Genomic DNA, 21,783 nt, shown 5'->3' on the forward strand with positions numbered 1-21,783 from the left:
ACTTTGTTTCTCTTATTTTTCATATTTTTAGGTTTTATTTATTTATTCATGAGACATGCACACAGAGAGAGAGAGAGAGAGAGAGAGGAGAGAGAGAGAGAGGCAGAGACACAGGCAGAGGGAGAAGCAGGCTCCATGCAGGGAGCATGGAGGGAGCTCCATGCAGGGAGCCTGATGCGGGACTCGATCATGGGTCTCCAGGACCACGCCCTGGGCTGAAGGTGGTGCTAAACTGCTGAGCCACTGGGGCTGCCCCAAGACTTACTTTAAAGTCTTTTCTTGCTAACTTTGTGATGTCTATCATTTTGAGTCTGTTTTTAGTGTTTTGTGTTTTAGCCTTACTTGGGGTTGTATTTTCTTGCTAACAGTTTCCTTGTGATTATTTATAATATGCCAGATATTTATATTATTTTTTTATATCTTTAAATTCAATATAACCTCAAAATCTAATTAAACATTTTGATAAAGGTTAAATACATTTATAAACTAAATTTACATCAAAGTATAAAATGACACATATTGAACCAAATTTGGAAAAGTAAAGATAATCATAAGGTTGCAATTAATTAATGTAAATGGGATGGGTTTTTTCAAAGGAAATGTGATTTGCCAAAACTGATCCCGGAAGACATAGCAACCCAGAACAGAATAATTAATACAGAAGAAAAAGCAATTTTTATTTTCTAGCATTATCCCTAAAAGTGTTCCCAACCCATATTGATCAGAAACGTCTCAGTCCTACTTGCTTTCTGAAAGCACTCTAGTACAGAGTGAAATGGGAGAATTTCCTATTTCTTTTTGTGATTGAGGAAAATATCTGATCTTAAAACGAAAATACTTTAAATGGCAAAAGGAAGGACGCCTGATTGGCTCAGTGGTTGAGCATCTGCCTTTGGCTCAGGGAATGATCCTGGGGGTCTGGGATCGAGTCCCACGTCAGGCTCCCTGTGAGGAGCCTGCTTCTCCCTCTGCCTGTGTCTCTGCCTCTCGCTCTGTGTCTCTCGTGAATAAATAAATAAAATCTTAAAAAAAAATAAATGGCAAAAGGAAACCATAAACCAATTACTTGGGTGTACATCAATGCAAAATTTTAAGATATAGAATAGAGCAGTATAATAAAAAATATATATAAAGCCAAACTGAGGCTTATTCTAAAAATGGAAGAATGGGTTAAAACTTAAAAATCTGCATCCTAATTTAACCTATCAAATCAAGTCATATACCTTCTCATGATGCAGAAAGAATAGTTAATTCTTATTCTTAATTTTGACTCAATCTGCATAAATACTTCTACTTCTGGCATCAAGTTTAAAGAAGAAAACTTCATCCAAATCATCCCCATTTAATTAGTGATACACGGATGTCGACAATGACGACAGTTTTCCTCCTTCCTCCGCTCTATACTGATGTGTGGGATCAAGCTAAAAATATGAGTTACAACAACTAGAAAACAGAGAGCAAAATGATGTGGTTTTTGTAAGTGATTGCACATCTGGAAAACTCAAAAATCATTTAAAAATTATTGTAAACAATAAGAAAATTGCTGAAAATTTGACACCCATATATGCAAACAAGGTAACTATAATATGAGCTTCATATTTAATACCAAAATAAACCCCAGAAACAACAAACGTAGCACATCTAGGGATAAAGTGTGAGAAACAAGTGTTATCTGTGTACAAAGAAACGGAAAATACTTCTGGGATCCCAAAAGAAGACTTATAAGTGGAATCGATACTACGTGTTTTAATGGGAAAATTCAAAATCATCATCATCTTCCTAAAGACTTTAAAAATATTTAGGTTATTTACTTAAGACTTTAAAAATATTTAGGGCATTTACTTAAGACTGAAAAAATGATTCTAATGCTTATATGTAAAAAAAAGAACAAACACATATAGAAATATAATTTCAAAACGGAATAATTAGAAAAAGATAGTCCTGCTGCAGCATAAATCATATGCTGAAGTAGGTAATAATCACTGTGTGATTTTATCTCTTTGTTAGATGGACGGGTCAATGAAATAGAACAGAATGCTCAGTAATAAACTCAAATAATACTGGGATTTGACTATAAGGAAAGTGCCATTTCTAATGAGCAGGGAAATAGAGATTTTTCAGGAAATATTGTTGGAGTGGCTAAATAAGTATCCCTTAATACAGCAAATATAAACCCCCATGTTATTAGTTTGCTCATGTTGCCATAACAAAATACCATCATGCAGGAGGCTGGGAGCCCACGGTTCAGGTGGGCAGGGCAGGTCCTGAGGCCTCTTTCCTGGGCGTGCAGATGCCATCCCCTCCCCGTGTCCTCAGGGGGTCTGTCTTGTGTGTGTTTCAAGGTCCTAACCTCCTCTTCCTACAGCGCTGCTGGTTAGATTGGACTAGAGCCCACCCCAGGGACTCATTTACTGTAATCACCTTGTTAAAGATGCTGTCTCCAAAACCAGTCCTGGAGGGAGCCAACAGATTTTGAGGGAACATTTTTCAGCCCACAACACTAAATTTCTTAACTAGTATCAGAATAAATCCCAGAAGGATCAGAGAGTCAAAGTCTTAATCATTGAAAAAGAACCCATCAAATTCTTGAAGAAACAAATGAATTTCTATGTCTACATACAACTATGATCTTGGGGTTTCAAAGCATGAATGAAAACCCTGAGGAGATGAGAAACACTGATTAATTTGATCCCACAAAACATGTAAGCAACATTTACTTGGGAAGAAGAAAAGAAATAAAGTACAAAGACAAAGAGAAAATTTGGAAAATATTTGTTGTTCATCACATGTACAAAATATGGATTTTTCTTTAAGATTATTAAGTGCCTTGTGTAATGTGAAAGAGATTAATGATGCTCTAGTTACAAGGGTCAGAGGTATGATATGAAGACAGTTCATGGAAAAAGAAAACATAACTTGGACTCCAAGGATACACAGTACCTCCTCTGCCTTTCACAGACTAGAAATGCCCATGAAGGTGTTCTTACCACCGTGTCTGGCAAACCATGTCGAGTAAACTGTGAGGAAACAGGCTCTGTGACCTTGTCACTGATGGCGCTTGGGGTTGTGTTGGCGTGGGCCAAGGGCCAGATGGTACACATGTTAGCCCTGGCTTCGTGAGCCTGGAGCCTGCACAGGCGGTCCTCCACTCGGAGGGGCCTTGGCCTGGTTTAACGCTCGACTGTTGCTGTCTTGAGAGTCCTAATAATTCTTGAACAAGGTGCTGTGGATTTTCATTTTGTAGTGAGCGCTGCAAATCATGTAGTCAGTGTTTTTGATTTGGGTTTGCAGACTATATGTGGCCTCAATCACATACACACACACATTTCTGGGTACCGTTTAAAAAAGATAAAATCCATTCTTAGCCTCTAGGTCACACAAAAAAAGAAAAAAAATGGATAGAAAGCTGGATGCCGGATTTGGGTCATGGACGCAGATTACTGACCCAGCTGTACAACTTGAATGGTATGAAGGTGATTTGGTACAACCTAAGGAAATTCCTCTTTCAGACACATTTAACAAGAGTGATAGAAAATATTCTAGAGGTTATTCAGCAAAGTATCGACTGCCATGGACATGACAGAGAAGAATCCCTAAAAGACTAAATTTCCCAAACACATCATGGTGTCCATACAATGAAATACTCTACGACTGTCTAAGGGATGACAGTCTTCCCGTGAAGATGTGCACAGATCTGTACTATATTGTTCTGATGAAAATAGGGTTCAGAAGTGTGTGAGCCATGCCTACACCTAAGGACAGATACCCACAAGCGGCCACTGGGGCAGAATGTCGGGGTACACAGGACACCAGGAGGTTGAATGGACCACACATTTTTAGTTTTTCTCATGTGAATGCTCTGATTTAATCCAAATAAATAAGAATCCCTTACTCTTCTTGGGGATATCACTATATGGGCAAATGCCGTTTCACTGAGGATGACATGTTGTCCTGTTCCTGTCATGACTTCAGGGCTGGGGATGACCCCAACCTGTGATCAATCGTGTGTGCGTTGGCCATCTGGTCTTTTCCTCTCTCTCAGGTGACCACCTAGTATTCTGTTCCGCCTCAGCTCGTGTGCTTCATGTTTTGGTAACAAACATATTTGCTGCAAATATTTCTCATTGTCTCTCCCATAGAATTCAACTCATTTTTCATATTAAGTATGAAACAAAACATTTAAAGAATTTGAGAATTTAAGATACAGCACCTATGTATTAAATGGTCTATTGTTTAACAGTTTGGATCTGAAATATATTTTGTTTATGTCATGAATTGTCAGTCGCTATATTAAAATTTCAAAAGCTGTACTTCAGGCTACTAATATTGACAGTGCTATTTGTTTGTCCTGCGTAGGTTTTGACAGAGCAAACTGATACAAATTCTCATAGGATTACTCATTTGCTGTGATTCTTCTGTCTTGTTTTTATTTTATTTTTAATTTTTTTCTCTGTCTTGTTTTTAATATCTTGTGGCAAAAGCTCTTTTCCAAGTAGGTGGGTTATGCTCCCTGAATAGTTAGTGCAGAAGAAAATGGAGCAAATAAACTACATCTTTGCTTAAAATTAAGAAGATATGAGCACCAAGGTGACCCCACTGGATAATCATCTAACTTGATTGCGGCTTAGTCATAATCTTGGGTCATGGGATCAAGCCCTGTGTCTAACTCCAAGCTCAGTGGAGAGTCTGCTTGGGAATCTCTCTCTCTCTCTCTCTCTCTCTCTCTCTCTCTCTCCTCTCTAATATATAAATAAATCTTAAAAAAATAAATCAATCAACAAGATAAGGTCTACAAAGTATTCTATGTAGTAAAATGGATTATACAGACTCTATATCCAGGTAACTCTCATAATATATACCTCGCAGTACATAGCAGTAAGCATTAGTCTATTTATTACAGACTTGGGGGAGATATAATTAGTAGGAGGCACAGGATATCACCTCAAAGTGCCAGATGATCAATTCCAAAAATAGTATATTCTGTTCGTATCATTATCATTATCATATCACTGATGAACTGGTTGTTCTTTCAAATGATATCACTCATGTACATAATGTCTCTGAAGTCAGGGATCACCTTAGTATGGAACGACCAAATCTGGGGGAAAGCTATAAGAAAACAATGACGCGTGACACAAATCTGAAGAAGGAAACTTAAAATTATCTTCTTAATTTTTACAGCTGAATGACCGTGGGCTATTTCTTCAATTTTCTCACTCAACCCAACTCATATTAGGGTATCTAAATTTTAGATCAACTTTTTTTTTTTGGCTGTAAAATACTGTGATTCTCATAAAGGTTTTATCTTCATTATCGTCATCATCATCAATACGTTATTACTACTATCATTATATATTATTATTATTCCTGAAAAGAAAGAGAGTGTCTAAACCAAAACCAAATAAAATCATACTTCCTGCCATCCTACATTCAAATCCTCTGTCCTGGATGGATATCTAAAATAATGAATAGCTATTATGCAGTTTTTCAATCCAGTGGGAAATGATCCTCCTCTCTGGGTATGATTCCTCAACACAGCATCGCTAATGTCAGCCTCGGGGATGAAATAATTCTTCTCCTTTTATGCTAAATCCCTTCGTGTAAGAGCTCTATGATAGTGGGTGCAGGTGGTCTCTGGGCTTAAATGTGTGTGTCTGTGTGAAGAGGGGAAGACAGAATGAATACTGATGTAACTCTTCATTCAAATAATCCTCAGGAGCCCTAAGATGTGTCCAGTGTTTTTTATTTACATCCGTAAGTTGACTGAGCTTTAGTTAAGGAGAGCTGGGAGGAGAAAGTATGAGGATGGAAGAAACGTAAGCACATCTTGTGATTACAGAGCAAAGTCATTTAGGATGGATGTGATGGAGAAAGAAACAAGAAAGTAATTTTATCAGAATATACTCGAGGACAGGGGTACAACATAATGACTAAGAAAAACACATACGGGGCGCCCGGGTGGCTCTGTCAGTAGAACATGCGACTCTTGATCTCAGGCTTGTAAATTCAAGCCCCACGTTGGGTGCAGGGATCACTTAAAAATAAAATCTTAAAAAAAGAAACCACATATACAGAAATATTTACATAAAACACATTGTGCGACAATGTTAGTGACCTTTTAATGTAGGGCACCTAACAGATTATAAGACATAGTACATATTTTCTGCAGGTGCGTTGAACTGACTTAGTTTCTTAGAAGGTGATAAACGCTATACATCTGTGTTCATCCAGTTGGATCTCTCTCTGACACCATGGAAATTTTGCAGTTTTGCATTTTTAACGAGTTGAGGGGTCGAAGCCTGACGTGCCAGACTTGAATCACATTTTTGCCAGGTCTGATCTAGGTCAAATCTCTTAGGGGACATGTTCTTGAGCCAATGAGACGCTTCAGCAGCTCAAATGACGAGCAAGAGACAAGGGGCCCCGGGGACAGATGACGCGGCCCAGGGATGTGTCAGAAAACACAGAGGTGGTAAAGCACAAAGACTGACTCCTAACAGTGAAACTCGGCACACGGACAGAGACTTTAAATCTACCCAAAGAAATTAAGTCAACAGCCAAACGGGAAATTTGCATTCAACCCTCAGTGCATTCATTTCTCTCTGTCTCAACAAATTTACATGCAGAGAAAAAGCATAATTTGAGAATGGATGCTTGGTTGCCCCATATCCTGGCATGAGAGATGGTTATTACCCATATGTGCTAAATATTGAGCAATCAAGTAAATTTTTGCTTCTTCACACTCAAGAGAATTAGGAGAATAACCCCTGCTTAGGTCCTACTGAAGACACTAAGAACATAATTACCTATCAAATCCATAGGTAATTAGTAAATATTTCCCAAATGAATGTTGTAGAATGCAGTTCTCATTTCATTACTTAAATGAAATCCCGTAGAATTCCACTTTAAATAATAATCACGATAACAAATAGAACAATGCCATTCACCACCAACCTACACGTTCAACCCTGTCTCAAGATTAAAAAAAAAATCACAATTTAAAGCAATGACTTTCTTAAAAAATCGACAAATTGGCAGTTGGATTATGTTGTAATAAACGGGAGGTTTTCTCAGAATCCCCCGTGTTGTCCAGGTTGTTCGTATCTATAGGGTAGAAGCAGACTCCCAACTCATTGCTTTTAAACAACGTCTTCTGTGCAGAGAGCTCGTTGCACAGTGGGAGGAGTCCGATGGCAGTGCTCCTGGGATGGAGAACCACATGGCATCTCCTTCCATTACGGAGCTGGGACGGGGATGCTCGGGGGTGCACAGGTCACCTGCTGAGCGGAGGTGCGGATGGCAAACTCCTGGCACACGGGTGGGTAGTGCCTTGTCCCGTCATAGTTAGCAGGGCTGCAATGACACAAAGAACAAATGACTCTGCGGGAGAAGAGAGTGATTTTAAGGTTACAGCATTATCCTCCCTCCCGCAGACACCTGTAGTAAAATTAACAATTCGTAGTAGCGACGGCACACCTGGCTGGATTGTAGTCACACAGTAAGGGGCTTTCTTTGCTCTTTTCCTGAAGTGATCATGAACGACGTGGAATCAGGCTAGGCTGGCCTCTTGATTTCCAGGGAATTGACAAGCTTCGCCATTTCCTCATCCCCACTGTTTTGAGAGAATACAGATGAATTAAAAGGAGGAAATCATGGGTTTCTGCGTTGACTTTCCGTCTATCAACTCAGCCACATGCACCCAAACTGTTGGCAGATGCTGATATGACATGAATCCACGGAGACACAAAAGTGTGGGGCTGTTTAGAAATCCTCCCAACGAGGAATTAATACCTACCATCAAAATCACTACAGTGGAGAGGGTCTTTGTGTTTCCAGAAAGCTATAATTAAAACACAAATTAGCTGGGAGGGCTCCGTGTCCACAGATTGATTTATTGGTTTCCAACTAAAATTAAGAGAATTTTTGGAATCAGATTCAGGGAGAAGTGTAACCCAAGCTACGCCAGTGATCCTCCAGCCTATACACGACTCCCCACTCCTTGTCAGGAAGAGTTGTCTCTGTCCCATTGTCATCTGATGTTCAGTTATTTCTCCACAGGTTCTCGTATTATCCTCCTTTGCCCAAATTTCCATCTCTTCTCTCCAAATGGTCCAAATTGAATCCCTCCTTCAAAGCCTGGCGGCCTCCCCCCACGGGCCCAGTCCTTCCATGACTGGTCACATGAGTGCAGCATGATCAGCCAGGAAATCTACGAAAGTCTCTATGTACATGAAATCATTTAGGGATGCCTGGGTGGCTCAGCGGGTGAGCATCTGCCTTCGGCACATGTCGTGATCCCGGGGTCTAGGGATCGAGTCCCCTATCAGGCTCCCTGGAGGGAGCCTGCTTCTCCCTCTGCCTGTGTCTCTGCCTCTCTCCTCTCTCTCTGTGTGTCTCTCATGAATAAATAAATAAAATCTTTAAAAAATTAAATCATTTAACTTCCTACAGTTCTCTAAGAGAGCTCAGTGTAATTATTCCCATTCTAGAGAGGAGGAGACAGCACAGGGATGATTTGAGTCATCCAAATTAACTCAGGCAGTAAGTGCTTGGAATAGGACCTAAATCCACCCAACTGGGTCCAGAATCTGCTCAGTGGACCATTGCAGCATGCTCCCAGCGGGTGGCATGCTTCAGACAGCCGATGTCTAACCGGAGCTGGATCTAGACCCATCACTCTGTTGAGGTTACAATCTTTACATAGAGACGTAGATATGCATTTATCTGCAGTTTTATTTGTGGAGACAGGTGACAGGTGGGAAGGGAGGTAGATGGATAGATAGATAGATAGGATGGATAGATAAATAAGGTGGATGGATAGGTAGGTAGGTAGATAGGATGGGTGGTTGGATAGATAGATAACTAAGGTGGGTGGATAGGTAGATGATAGATAGATGACAGATCGATGTACATGTCCTTAAGCCCTAGTAACCTCTGTCGGGGCAGGAGACATACTATTTTAGTCACATGACAGGACACCAAGTCCAAAGCTGTGAAATGCAGTTTCTAGTCAAGCAATACTTCATAACTGTTAAAAGACTGGCATCTGGAAACAGCTAAGCTTGAAGCCGGGTTACATTGTTTACTGCAGGATGACCTTGAGAAAGTTTTTAACTGAGTCTCCCTTGTTTCATTTGTAAGTAGTTTGAAGTAAGGGGTCCTCCCTCACAGGGCTTGGCTGGTATTAAGTAACACTGGTACCTCTCCCCACTTGGAACAGTGCCCGGCACGTTCGCACGTTCGGGACACCATGGAGCATGCTGGATCGCGGGGAGGTAGGAGCTGATGCGGAGGTCTGCAGCCCCTTGCATCTGCTCCCGAATAAGTCATCAGCATCCAATGCGATTTGTCAACATGAGTGCATTTCTGTGCTTCAGACCTAAGATTTCACTAATATCTCAATTTTCCATGGGTAAGTTTCACCACTAGGGAATCGGCCTAAATTTCAGGCAAAGTCAGCACCCTCTTTCTAAATACCAGCCAGACGGGGTCCATTTGGCTCCAACATCTTTCCACCATGGTTGGATAGCTCTGCTTTGCCAGTTGGATTTTGCACTTGATTTTTTTTTTTTTTTTTTTTTTTTTTGCTTGTTTATGTGCAAGGAGCCTGGCTACGAGAGAACGACATTGTTGAGAATGTGTTCCCAGCTGGGGGCCCCGGGGAGGCACACTGTTGTGCACCTGGGAAGGCTTGCCTTGGTTGTCAGTAGACCCAGGCAGAGCGTGGGTGTAGATATTGCCCCTGGAGGTGAAGATTGGTCACCCAGCCACTGGCCCCACCCCCAGCCCCACGCCTGTGATTGCAGAAAAACCGCAGGGGTTTTGTCAAATAGCCCCTCCCTGAAGTCGAGTCAGCTGACCCATTATTGCTTCTTCAGTGAGGTTTTTGAAAACCTTGCATTTGTTTAGATTTCCATTCAACCAATTTCCCCTCCTTCTACTTGTTCTAGTAATTAGGCTAGATGATGAGAAGAAAGAAAGGAAGAAGAAGAAAGAGAGGAAGAAAGAAAGAAAGAAAGAAAGAAAGAAAGAAAGAAAGAAAGAAAGAAACAAAAGAACTGCTTGAGTATTGACCATGTACTGCAAAATTCTCAAAACCTATTTCCTTGCTTTTCTTTAATTTCTTGGGATTTTTTTTTCCTGTTCATGTTTTCAAGTGTCTGTGAGGCCGGGATTTCAGCCCCCGCTGCTCAAGCCTGCTGTCATTTCACTGCTCACTGGGCAAGCCCCTCTGGGAGTGGCTGTGAGCTGGTTTGCAGCTAAGGCCCCCCAACGGGGGGCTCTCCGAGGCCTGTGATAAGTTGGGGGGGGCTGCTACTCTTGAGATAAACTGGGAGCATCCTTCTCTTCAGCGTCCCTGTTCGCTTGTCTCGCCCCGTGACATAGAGCTGGAACTCAGAAACGTCTCCTTCCTCATCCATATTTATACTAAGAAGAAATGGGCATTAATGAGAAACAATTGCTTAAATGAGACTTGCTCTAAAGCAAAGGACTTTGCGGATATTCCGGGGTTTAAAGGGCAGCCCATTAGGACGGTTTCCATCTCTTTAAAACAGGTCACCTGGGGTTCTGGGGAGAGAGTGTCATTCTCAAGGTCATCGTGTGCACCGTGCAGTGGGCCGGGGAGAAGTGAGCCCTGCAGATGGGCTGGTGAACGCTGAAGACCGACTACCGACTGGCGGTGCTCCGGGTCCTGCCGTCCTCTGGCCGACAGGCCACGGCCGCTCCACGCTTCAGATTCGCCCACTGACCTCCTACCGCGCGAGTGTGGATCCAGAGCCACCGTTGCCTTACATCGTGATCCTGACCACTCCCTCCGCTCTCAAGGTCCACGGGATTACTCCCTGGGTCCACTACACCCACATCCGGCCAGCTGACCCACACGCCGTCCTCAAGGACTGTGTTCCAGAATGGAAAAGCCAACCGGACAAGGACAATCCCCTAAAGCTAAGACTGCGCCCTTCTCACTTACTTCCCACCTCCAGGACTCCCTAGTCTGAGGTTGTCCTTCAAAATAGAAGGGGATTAGACTTAGTCTTCCTACAACAAAGGGTGGGGGGCGGGTATGTGCTGCCTTAATCATTCCCCCTGGTTCACGCTGAGAGCAACCTGGACCCATGAGGGGCAAACATACACCCGGGACGCCATCACCACAAAGAGGGTAATAAGCATATCCATCACCAGCCAAAGATTTCCCGAGTCTCTTTGCTGGGAACCCAGCCTGAGATCCTCCCTCTTAACAAGTTTTGAAGTGCACACCCGCGTGTTGTTAGCTATAGGCCCTATGCCGTACAGCAGAAATCTACAGCTCACTCATCTTGTGTAAGTATAACTTTATTTTCATTAAACAATGTCTTTTTTTTTTAAAGATTTTATTTATTTGGGATCCCCAAGTGGCTCAGCGGTTTAGTGCCGCCTTCGGCCCAGGGCATGATCCTGGAATCCCGGGATCGAGTCTAGCATCAGGCTCCCTACAGGGAGTCTGCTTCTCCCTCTGCCTGTGTCTCTGCCTCTCTCTCTCTCTCTCTCTCTGTCTGTCTCTAATGAATAAATAAATAAAATATATTTTTTAAAGATTTTATCCCAAGACCCTGGGATCACACCCTGTGCTAAAGACAGACGCTCAACCACTGAGCCACCTGGGTGTCCCTACACAATAACTTCTTTTATCCCTCTCCTCCAGCCCCTGGTAACCACCACTCTTCTCTCTGCTTCTATGAGTTTGACTCTATTAGATTCTTCATGGAAGTGGAGTCATGTAATATTTGTCCTTCTGCAACTGCATTATTTCCCTCAGCATAGTGTTGCCAAGGTTCATTCATTTTGTTGCAAATGATAGGGTTTCTTCCTTTTTTAAGACTAGATTATTTTCCGTGGTCTGTATATACCACCTTTGCTCTATTCATTCATCTGTTGATGGACATACGGGTTGTTTCCATACTTTGGCTATTCTTAATAATGTTGCAATAAACATGGGAGCGCAGATATCTCTTTAAGATTCTGATTTAAATTTGGGGGGGTCTGTACCCAGAAATAAGATTGCTAGATCACGTGGTAATTTTTTAAAAAAATATTTTATTTATCTGACAGAAAGAGAGAGAGAAAAAACATAAGCAGGGGGAGAGGCAAGCAGAGGGCAGAGAGAGAAGCTGGCTCCCCATGGAGCAGGGAGCCCGATGTGGGGCTCCATCCCAAGACCCTGGGATCATGACTCGACCTGAAGACAAACACTTAACTGACTGAGCCACCCAGGTGCCCTGATCACATGGTAGTTCTATTTTTAATGTTTTGAGGAATCTCCACACTGTTTTCCATAGTGGCTGCACAAATTTACATTCCCATCACCAGTCAACAGTGCCCAAGGGTTCTAATTTCTCCACGGTCTTGCTGACACTTACCCCTTGTCTTTTTAATACAGCCAGTCTAGCAGGTGTGAGGTGATATCTCACTGTGGTTTGCATTTGCATTTCCCTGATGGTGAGTGATATTGAGCTCTTTTTTTCTACTTATTGGCAACTTGTGTGTCTTCTTTGGATAAATGTCTATTCAAGTCCTTTGCGCATTTTTAATACATTTGTCTTTTTTTGGTATTGAGTTGTAGGGATTTCTTACATGCTTTGGAAATTAATTCCTTGTCAGATATATGGTTTGCAAATATGCTCTTTCATTATATTGATTGCCTTTTCACTCTATTGGTTGATTTCTTTGCTGCATAGAAGATTTTAGTTTAATATGGTTTAATATAGTCCCACTGGTCTATGTTTTCTTATGTTTTCTGTGCTTTTCTTACCTTCAGATCTTTAATCCATTATGAGTTGATTTCTCTCTATAACGTTAGATAGAGGTTCAATTTCATCCTTTTGTTTTGTGAGTGTACAGTTTTGCCAACACCATTTGTTGAATCCTCCTTCTGCCCTTTCCCATTGATGCCTTTGTCGATGATCAGTTATCTGTAAATGTGGGTTTATTTTTGGATCTCTATTCTGTTTCATTGATTCATATGTCTGTATCACACTGTTTTAATTACTATATTTTGTAATACACTTTGAAATCAGGAAATGTAATGCCTTCCTTCAGGGTGGTCCTCTCTCATGATTATTCAGATGCTATAGGTTAGGTGCTATAGGTTTTGTTTGTTTTGTTTTTCCATATAAGTTAGAATTTTTTTTCTATTTCTACAAAAAATATCTTTGGAATTTTGATGGAGTAACATGGAATCTGTAGATCAATTTGAATGTATGGACATTTTTAACAATATTAAATTTTCTAGTCCATGGACATAAGATATCTTTCCATTAATTTGTAGCTTCTTTAATTTATTTCTCAATTTATTATAGTTTTCAATGTACAAATCTTTCATCTCCTTTGCTAAGTGTATTCCTAAGTACTTTATTCTTATTGATCCTATAGTTAATGGAATTGTTTTCTTAATTTTCTTTTTGGATAGTTCATTCTTAGTGTATAGAAACACAACATGGTTTTATATATTGATTTGGTTCCCTGCAACTTAACTGAATTTCTTTATTAGTTCTAACAGTTTTTTTTTTTCACAGAGTCTTTAGTGTTTTATATATGTAAGAGCAGGTTATCTGTAAGCAGATATCTTGTTATTGCTTCCTTTACAATTTGGATTTCCTTTTTTTTTCCCTTGCCTAATTTCTTTGGCCAGAACTTCTGGTATTATGTTGAATTAAAAAAAAAAAAAAAGAATGAAGAACGGCCTCCTTTCCTTATTCCTGATTTTGAAGAAAAGCTTTCAGAAGGAATGTACCTCAACATAATCAAGGCCATATGTAACAGTTTTCCCTCTTTATTTCAGAGTTATGGTCAGAGTTATGGAGAAACAAAAGTCCTTTAAGAAAAAGTTTTGCTGTTGTCTTTTTTTAATTCTAAGGATCTTCAAATGATTTGTGTCCAAAGTTTAGTTTGGAGAATATCCCAATAAAAGTTTAGGAAATGCTCATTTGTAAGCTATCGGATGATCTAAAGAAGGAGTTTTGAGGCCGATAACCTCCTCCAACTCCCTAGAGAATGGAGAGAAACCTGTGTTCAACCCAGTGCTTTGCAGCCTAATTTTCATATTCCATGAAGAATTGATCCATATTCCCACATACAATCTTCGGGCTAATTATTTCAGTTCTGTGGTATACAAAGTTTACAGAAATAAATTGATTTGTCCCCTTGCCATCTTCTGAGCAGCCCTAAACTTCAGGATAAACACAAATCAATCAATATACTATTGTTTCTAACATTAAAGATGTTACCATCTTGGGAGAAAAACATACATGTAAATAGATGATTACATGCAGCATGTTCTCACCTCCACACTGCCCAAAACTGTAGGCACTCAGAGGAAGAGCCAACCATGTATCAAGAGATGCCAGATATGGTTGCTCAGTGGAAATTGCAGTCTAGCAGGATGTTGAGGGACATTTTGAAACCCAACAAGTCTTGAAAACACCAGGAGAATTTTCACTGTAGGCACAGGGACGTGATGATAAGAAAGGACATGGAAATTTAGAGATGAATTGCAGAGAGTAAACATGCTAAGGAACAGGAGCTGGAAGGAAATGAGGCTGTAGAGGTCCACACATGCCAATCACTTACTCTTTCACTTCTGGAGAATCCCAGGAGACAGTGAATGCGTAGGAGAGAAGCATAATCTGATCTTTAGAGGTAGGAGTGAAAGACAAATTAGGTAAGAGTGGGTGGGAAGGACTGCAATCAGGAAAGCCTAGGTGACCATTGAAGAGCACAATAAGTAAGACGGTGCTATTACTGTGGCGTTCAAACACTCTAGCACACCACCTTACAGCCCTAATGACTGTTATGGGAACCTTACCTGTTTGGCATTCCAGGTTTTGATTACTTTGAAGAGTCAAAATTACTAGCTGAGATATTCATCCGGATAAGGTTAACAATGCTAGGCATTCTGTTCAACAAATAGCAATAACAAACCATGTTTTGGGGAGGAAGAAATAAGAGGAGATTTCAAGATATTTTATTTTTAGATTGCAGTAAATTTTAAACAGTGAAAATTGCTGTATCATTTTCGCTACAGGGATTCCTGAATGTTTGTTTTTAAAGTTATATGGTAAGTATTACAACAATGTGTAGGTCTTTTTTCCTGAAGCTCAAGGTAATATAATGTTCAGGTTTATGATGGTGTGATCATTTGATTACATGTTTCAGTGCTGTTCGATCTGAGTCCCTACAGCCTGCTCCAGTGAGACATGGGATGTGCCCTGGAATGATGGTGGTTCGCCAACAGCTCTGCCTGTGATCGGGGTTGACAGTGAACCTAAATTAGATTTCCTACAACGTCTATACATCACACTCAGGGAAGACTCCATTGACTTACCCTCACTTCTCCATAAAACTGAAATTCAGTTTTGATTTAGCTTAATTAAATTAGTCACAGCCAGTTGTGCAGTTGTAGAAAGGTGTAAGTCCTTAAAATCTCTTTCTCATGGTTAAACCTAAAACGATAACAAAAGGAACAGACACAACTATAACAATACTTATATTCCAGAGCAATATAAGGAAAATGTTTGCAAGCATAAAAGAAGGAAAGTGCTGCATACACAAAGTCAGAAAGCACGCATGTCCACGTAAGCCTTACCTAAGCTGGTCATGGGAGAGTCTTTGTGTTCTAAACAAAGTCCAAGGTACACATTAAAAATGACTCTTCCACCCTGTAGCACCTAGAAAATGCCGAAAATACAGTCGACTTCATTCTTAAAAACATTTGAATGATTAGTTATTACGATGCACTAGAGTTGATGAGCTCTTCTTTGCTGCACCTCTTGGTGCTAAGATCTACTTGTACCGCTTGCTCTTTCAGCTTCACAGCCTCCTCTCACAGAGATGCTCCACACACTAGAAAATAATGCGCAACTGAAAGATTAAGCAAGCAAGTGAAATTTCAAGAGGACTCTAATATTCTGGGGTCTGTAACCATGCAAGCATTACTTTGTAGAAATTCTGGGAAAAAAATAATAAGTCCGTTACTAGATTTTTACAGGCTAGAGGCCTGGAATTTGAACCCAGTGGAGCTACCGCATAAGAGATTTGGGGTTCCGGCTGGTTTCTGGGTCATTTTATGCAATGATGTCCTTGTGTCTCTGACTCCTATGCCTAACTTCAGTTTGTCTGCTGCTGGAAGTGACCTCGCTGAATTCTAGTGATGTTATGATATTACGAAGAATCTTATCACAAATTTACTTTCGGAGATGATGCTAGAAGTTTAAACTGAGGACCACGAACTTGGGCTCTCAGTCTCGAGCGAATACAAACCAGCAGGTGTTACTCCACTGTTGACAAACTGCCATCTGATGGAACGTCCGTGGGGATGTTCCTGCCCTTCCCCTTGCTCGCAGGACTGGAATGAACCCCTCCAACACTTGATTTGGACCAGCCCTTTCCAATTTGCACCTCTCCAGAGCCACATATCTGATGGCAGAAAAACTGTACCTTTCATCAATCATTCTGCTTTCTCCCGGAGAGTCTCTCTTCTGCTAATCCAAATCCTACCCGTCCTTAAGTCCAGCCCAAATGTTTCTCAGTGCAAGCTTATGCCACTTTCCCCCTCTCTGCCCTTCCATGCCCTTGGGTGTTCCAAACAGTATCTGATAGTCAATGTAATATTCTGACAATTTGTGTGTTTTAACCTTGTACAGTGGAGTGGCATTTTGCATAGGAATTTGCTTCTAAAATCACTATTTGTGTTTAATATGACTCAGCTGCTCTCCATAAAATATACTGTAGAGCCAGTTGTGTTTCAACAAACAATTCCTAATGGCCTAATTAGCATTTACTGGGTCCTTATTCCGTGCCAGGCTCTAGGTTAATGACTTTAGAAGCAGAATCTCATCATTATCACCATTCCACAGTTCAATAAATGAGGACTCTTGGTGGTTATGGGATCCTGGAGCAGAGCTCTGCAGCCTGTAGCCTAGTTCCAGAGATCCCATTTTTAGCCACACTGCTACCACATGTGCCCCCCATGCAGGGCATTATGCTGACTACAATGACCACTTTTCCTTTAGTGACCTGGGGCAAGATCAGTGACTGGATGGCCACCCACAATGCTGATCCCAAATATAGTGTGGTTTCCTTCACCTATACTGCCATGTAGGAGCCCTGACATTTTCTTGTTTACAAATATTTTGAGAATTGCACATTTATCACGATGCAAGCTAACATCTTTCATCTTACATCAAAAGATGTCTGTTACTGAGTTTAATAAATATATCAATCTAGTGCTTTGAAGCCCCAGGCACTGCAGGTACTACAAATAGCACTTCCCTACTGGGACTGTGGTAATGTTTGCACGCATGGCTTGAAAAATAGTGCTGTGTTCAAGAAAAACAAATCAGCTGCTTTTGTTAAAAAAAAATATTTTAATGAAATGTAGAATATATACAAAAGCCATGTAACATACACACATAATTTAGAGAATGCTGACTTACAAGTGCTCATACTTGCTTCTCTAGCTCGAGCACAGGTGTCTTTCTTTGGAAACATTTGCTAAAGGAAAATGAACAAACAAAACAAATAAACTTTTCCTTAGTTGCCGTCTTCAAGAGTTAGGCCAAACATCATCAGTTTGGTGGACTGAAGGTGGACTCCTTACGATTTTAAAAAAATAATAAAATAATCCGATGACAAAGAGTTTCAACCCAGTCAATTAACTGATTCTCCATTTTTAGGGAAAAGTGAGAAATTCTGAAAAAAACAGGGTCCTTTTAGGGGAGTGAAGTAATTATTTAATAAGATGATGAGGGCTTGATAAACGTGCTACATTTCTATCCATATGACTTCTTTTGAAAAATGTCTGTTCAAATCTTTGCCTATGTATTTACTAGATTGTTTCCTTACTGTTAAGTTTTGAGAATTCTTATATATTCTGGATATTAATCCTTTTATCAGATTCATGATTTGTGAATATGCTCTTCCAGTATGTGCTTATCTTTCATCCTCTTAAGCATGTTTTACAAAGAATAAAAGTTCTAAATTTTGGAAAAAAAAAAAGATGACGAGGGAGTAGTGCTAGGTTTTGCTTTCTCAGAGGTTTGAGCACGACCCACGGTTGGGAAGTAGATGCGGGCAGGCGGGGTTGTCTACAAAGTAACTCTGGAAGTTAGGAAGTCTGGTCCCCACACTTCAGACATTGCCTCCCAAGTGAATCGCCAAAAGCCTTCTAACTCTACGCATTCTTTAATTTACCATTATCTGGATCTGGCCTTTAGCTTCACAAACCCAGAATGCATCTTCCAAGCGCATCAAAAGTTATTTTCTTCTTTATGAACTCACATCCACCAACCCCATAAGACCAAAATATAACCTCAGGGAACCAAATTATTAACTAAGATGTTAAATGCACCTGTCCTTATAGACAGGTATACTCACGGTACCATTTTCTGATCAGTTTCCTGAGTAAGAAGCTGGTTGAAAAAAACAGAATGAGAAACTAATTTCCAATGAAAAGTATAATTCTCACGGGGACCAAATAGTCCTCTGTCAAACTACAAACTGTGAAACTATTGGACACATAAAAGTCTGTTTGTATATTCCAAACCTGTTTTCCTACCTCAGTTATATTTTTGATAGATAGGAGGCTTTCCATAATATCCAGATGTAATTTCTAGATTAACTCTGTCCTCCTAGCTCATTGCTACAGACTCAGAATGTGTATGCCCCACTATCATTTACCATTTAATCATTCTGCATATTTATTGAAATGTTTTATGTTTTTTCACAGCTTTCCACATCTGGTGTATATGGACTCCAAGATCCTTGAGGAAAGGGAACACTCTTTCACTTTATTCTTACCTACAACAGGCACAATGTCATATTCAATAAATATTTCAGTTTACTTTAAAAATATTTTCGTTATTCACCCATAAGATATTCAAACTCAGATTCACATGACAGTCATAGTTAGACATCATATCTCCTTGTTGAAATCTCAAGGTCACTGCTCAGAAAATATCTCCCACTGTACCTACAAGCAGACGACAAAAATTAAGTGGCCCAAATGACAAAAAAATAATTATGCCTCGCATAATAGCTATAAGCAATTCTAATAAATTTTCAGATTCTCAGTGTACATGAACTACTGATGGAACCTAGCAGTATTGTTGCAAGAAATGCCATTCAAAACATAGATGGTGACTATGAAGAAGAACACCTGCCTTCATATTGGTCTTCAACAAATCCAGGGTATAGTTGAGAATAACAGAAAACAGATAGTAGACTTCCCATCTTTTAATTTTTTTAATGTAGTAATAAGAACTGAACTGAATGAAACTATACTCAGAAAATAGTAGTATCGCTGGTGAGTATTTGAGACACCACAGTGGTCTAATGCATTTCAATCTTTGAACGTCTCTTCCTCCTTTTCTTCCTTCTTCTCTCGATACCAGAGTACACGCTGTGCGAAGAGCAGTGAGCGGGGCAGAAAGTGATTTATTTTATCCTAGTGGGTGGTGATGATCTCCATCCAAAAGAAATCAGTTTCAATTAAACAAAAATCTGTCTTCTTTCTTCCCCTCCATGGTTCTATTCCTTCCTTCCATCCTCATCCTCTTTCTTTGAGTCCATCTTTTTCACTCTTCCCAACCAAACCCTAATCTAGAAATAGAACAACAAAACTGCTTCCTTCCAATGGAGGACAAACACCTCCTTTCCCTCGGGAGACGGAAGACAGTGGAGATGCCCATGCCCTTGAATGTGGTGTTTTATGGGATTATCCTGTGGAGGCTGATGGTGATTACTTTGCTGAGTCTACGTTTTGTCTGACATTTCACCACCATTAGGCAAACATTATTCTTTCTGTTGGTATTTGTTTAGTGAGCTATATACTCAGTGGTGTATGATTTATATAAGTCACCATCTCTTCCTGGTGGCTTAGGCTAAATTATTATCCAGGCATTCCAATTTAGACACACAATAAGGGACAGATTACTAAACCCCAATGTTATACCTCTGCTGAACAAAGCCTTATTCCTTATTCATGGTGTCATGCACAGTATTCACGTTTCTAATGAAAATGTGGGTTGATCCGTCAGCTGGAATAGCTTTAGGGCTTTTTGGTATTTCCGATTTTATTCTCAGAGAATGCATATATATATATATATTTTTTAAATTTAGGGACTGATGTGGTTAGGAATATTTAGGTGCTATGCCTTGAAAATAAATATATTGATGTCTTGAACTACCTTCAATGAGGTGACCACACTTGTAGGTTGTCTTGAATAGGACCATTTTCCCTGCTCTAACGCCATGAACATCACCCCACTCCCCTTCCCTCTGAAACGTGTCCTGGGTTGGGAAATGAGTTTTATGGACATCCTGACTTTGAGGCACAGATGAGTGAGGTTCCATGGAATATTCCCCTGGGAAGCTTTGGAAGACGATGGGTGGGGTCCTGAGTGCAGGCCCCAGGCTGGTGGTGGGGAGTGAGGTGGTGGGAGGGGCACGGGAGCCTGGGCTTCTTCCCCCACTGGCCCCCTCAATAGCCGGGATGCCCAGGGAATGAGAATGGATTTCGGAGGTGTATTCATCAAGTGTTGTCAAGAAAGGAGTTCAGGGATCAAATGCATTTTTAAAAGACTGCATCAAGGGTTCAAAGGTTGGTGGGAGGAGAGGGAAACTTTCCCAGAGCTTTTGTCATGCTGGTGTCTTGGGTGACTTTCTTTGTTCAAGAAAACCCTAGGGTCCTCCTTAGGGTCCTGTGGAAACAGTGTTCAAAGCAACATACCCTAGGGAGTATTGTGAGATGGAATTACAGCTTCCGACTCTGAATGGCACTACCGGGCCATACAGTCCTCCCTCTGAAGTCCGAATACTCAGGAGGGGGGAATAAAGTCGCTGTTACCTGGCCAGGCACCTGGACAGGCCTCGAGTCCTACAGCAGGTGGTGTCAAGCCCTCGGGGGACGACCTGGGCCCAGGGACATAGTGCATTGCCTGGGGTGGGTCCTTATACCCCTGCCCTGCAGAGCCTCTCAGAGACCAGAGAAACAGGCAGACCAAGAAGAGAACTTGCTAGAACTGCTTGTAAGATTCGTCCACATCCTTGTTTATTTATTTATTTATTTCTGGTAGAAAATGATCATTTTCATTTGAGTGGAATACGGGGAAATTCAGATAACACTTATTGTAACTGAGAAGGGACCTGACCACTCTTCTCTAAATGTGGAATAAAAATGCTTAATTTCCACCGGCGTTAAGTACTTCAGGTAGGAGTCATATTTTATCTCAGAAGGAGATGCATTTCTTACCATTTTTGAAAATATAAATATCCGAGTACAGAAAAGCCTAAAAATAAAAATATACATCAAGCTTTTATACCACTTACAGAAATGACTTCAAATATTGAAAAATAAGTTGTCTCCAGGATTACCGAGAGGAGTTGAGAGGAGGAACTCCATGGTAGCTTTTAAGGATTTACAGAAGGAAAAGTACTAGCATTTAAAAAGCTTATTCTATAAAAATGCTGAGTTCCTTCCCAGATCGTTTTTGATACCTATCTACTTAGCCTCCTCTCACTGGGCCAGAAATCGTACAGTGAGCTTTTGATGAACTGTGAACGTGAATTCCGGGATTTTTAAGGTAACAGATCTGTACCACAAAAGCAATTTCTACATAACTAAAAACAGCAGAAAGGAGTACCTGCACTGATGCTTTATTTGGCAAAATCCCCGCATGAAAATGAGTCTAATTGTTAAATAAATATTTCAAGCAATACACAGCTAACTTAAATTTCTGGGAACTTCTT

Source organism: Vulpes lagopus, chromosome 8 (genome assembly GCF_018345385.1).
Source record: "Vulpes lagopus strain Blue_001 chromosome 8, ASM1834538v1, whole genome shotgun sequence".
Lineage (NCBI taxonomy): Eukaryota > Metazoa > Chordata > Mammalia > Carnivora > Canidae > Vulpes > Vulpes lagopus.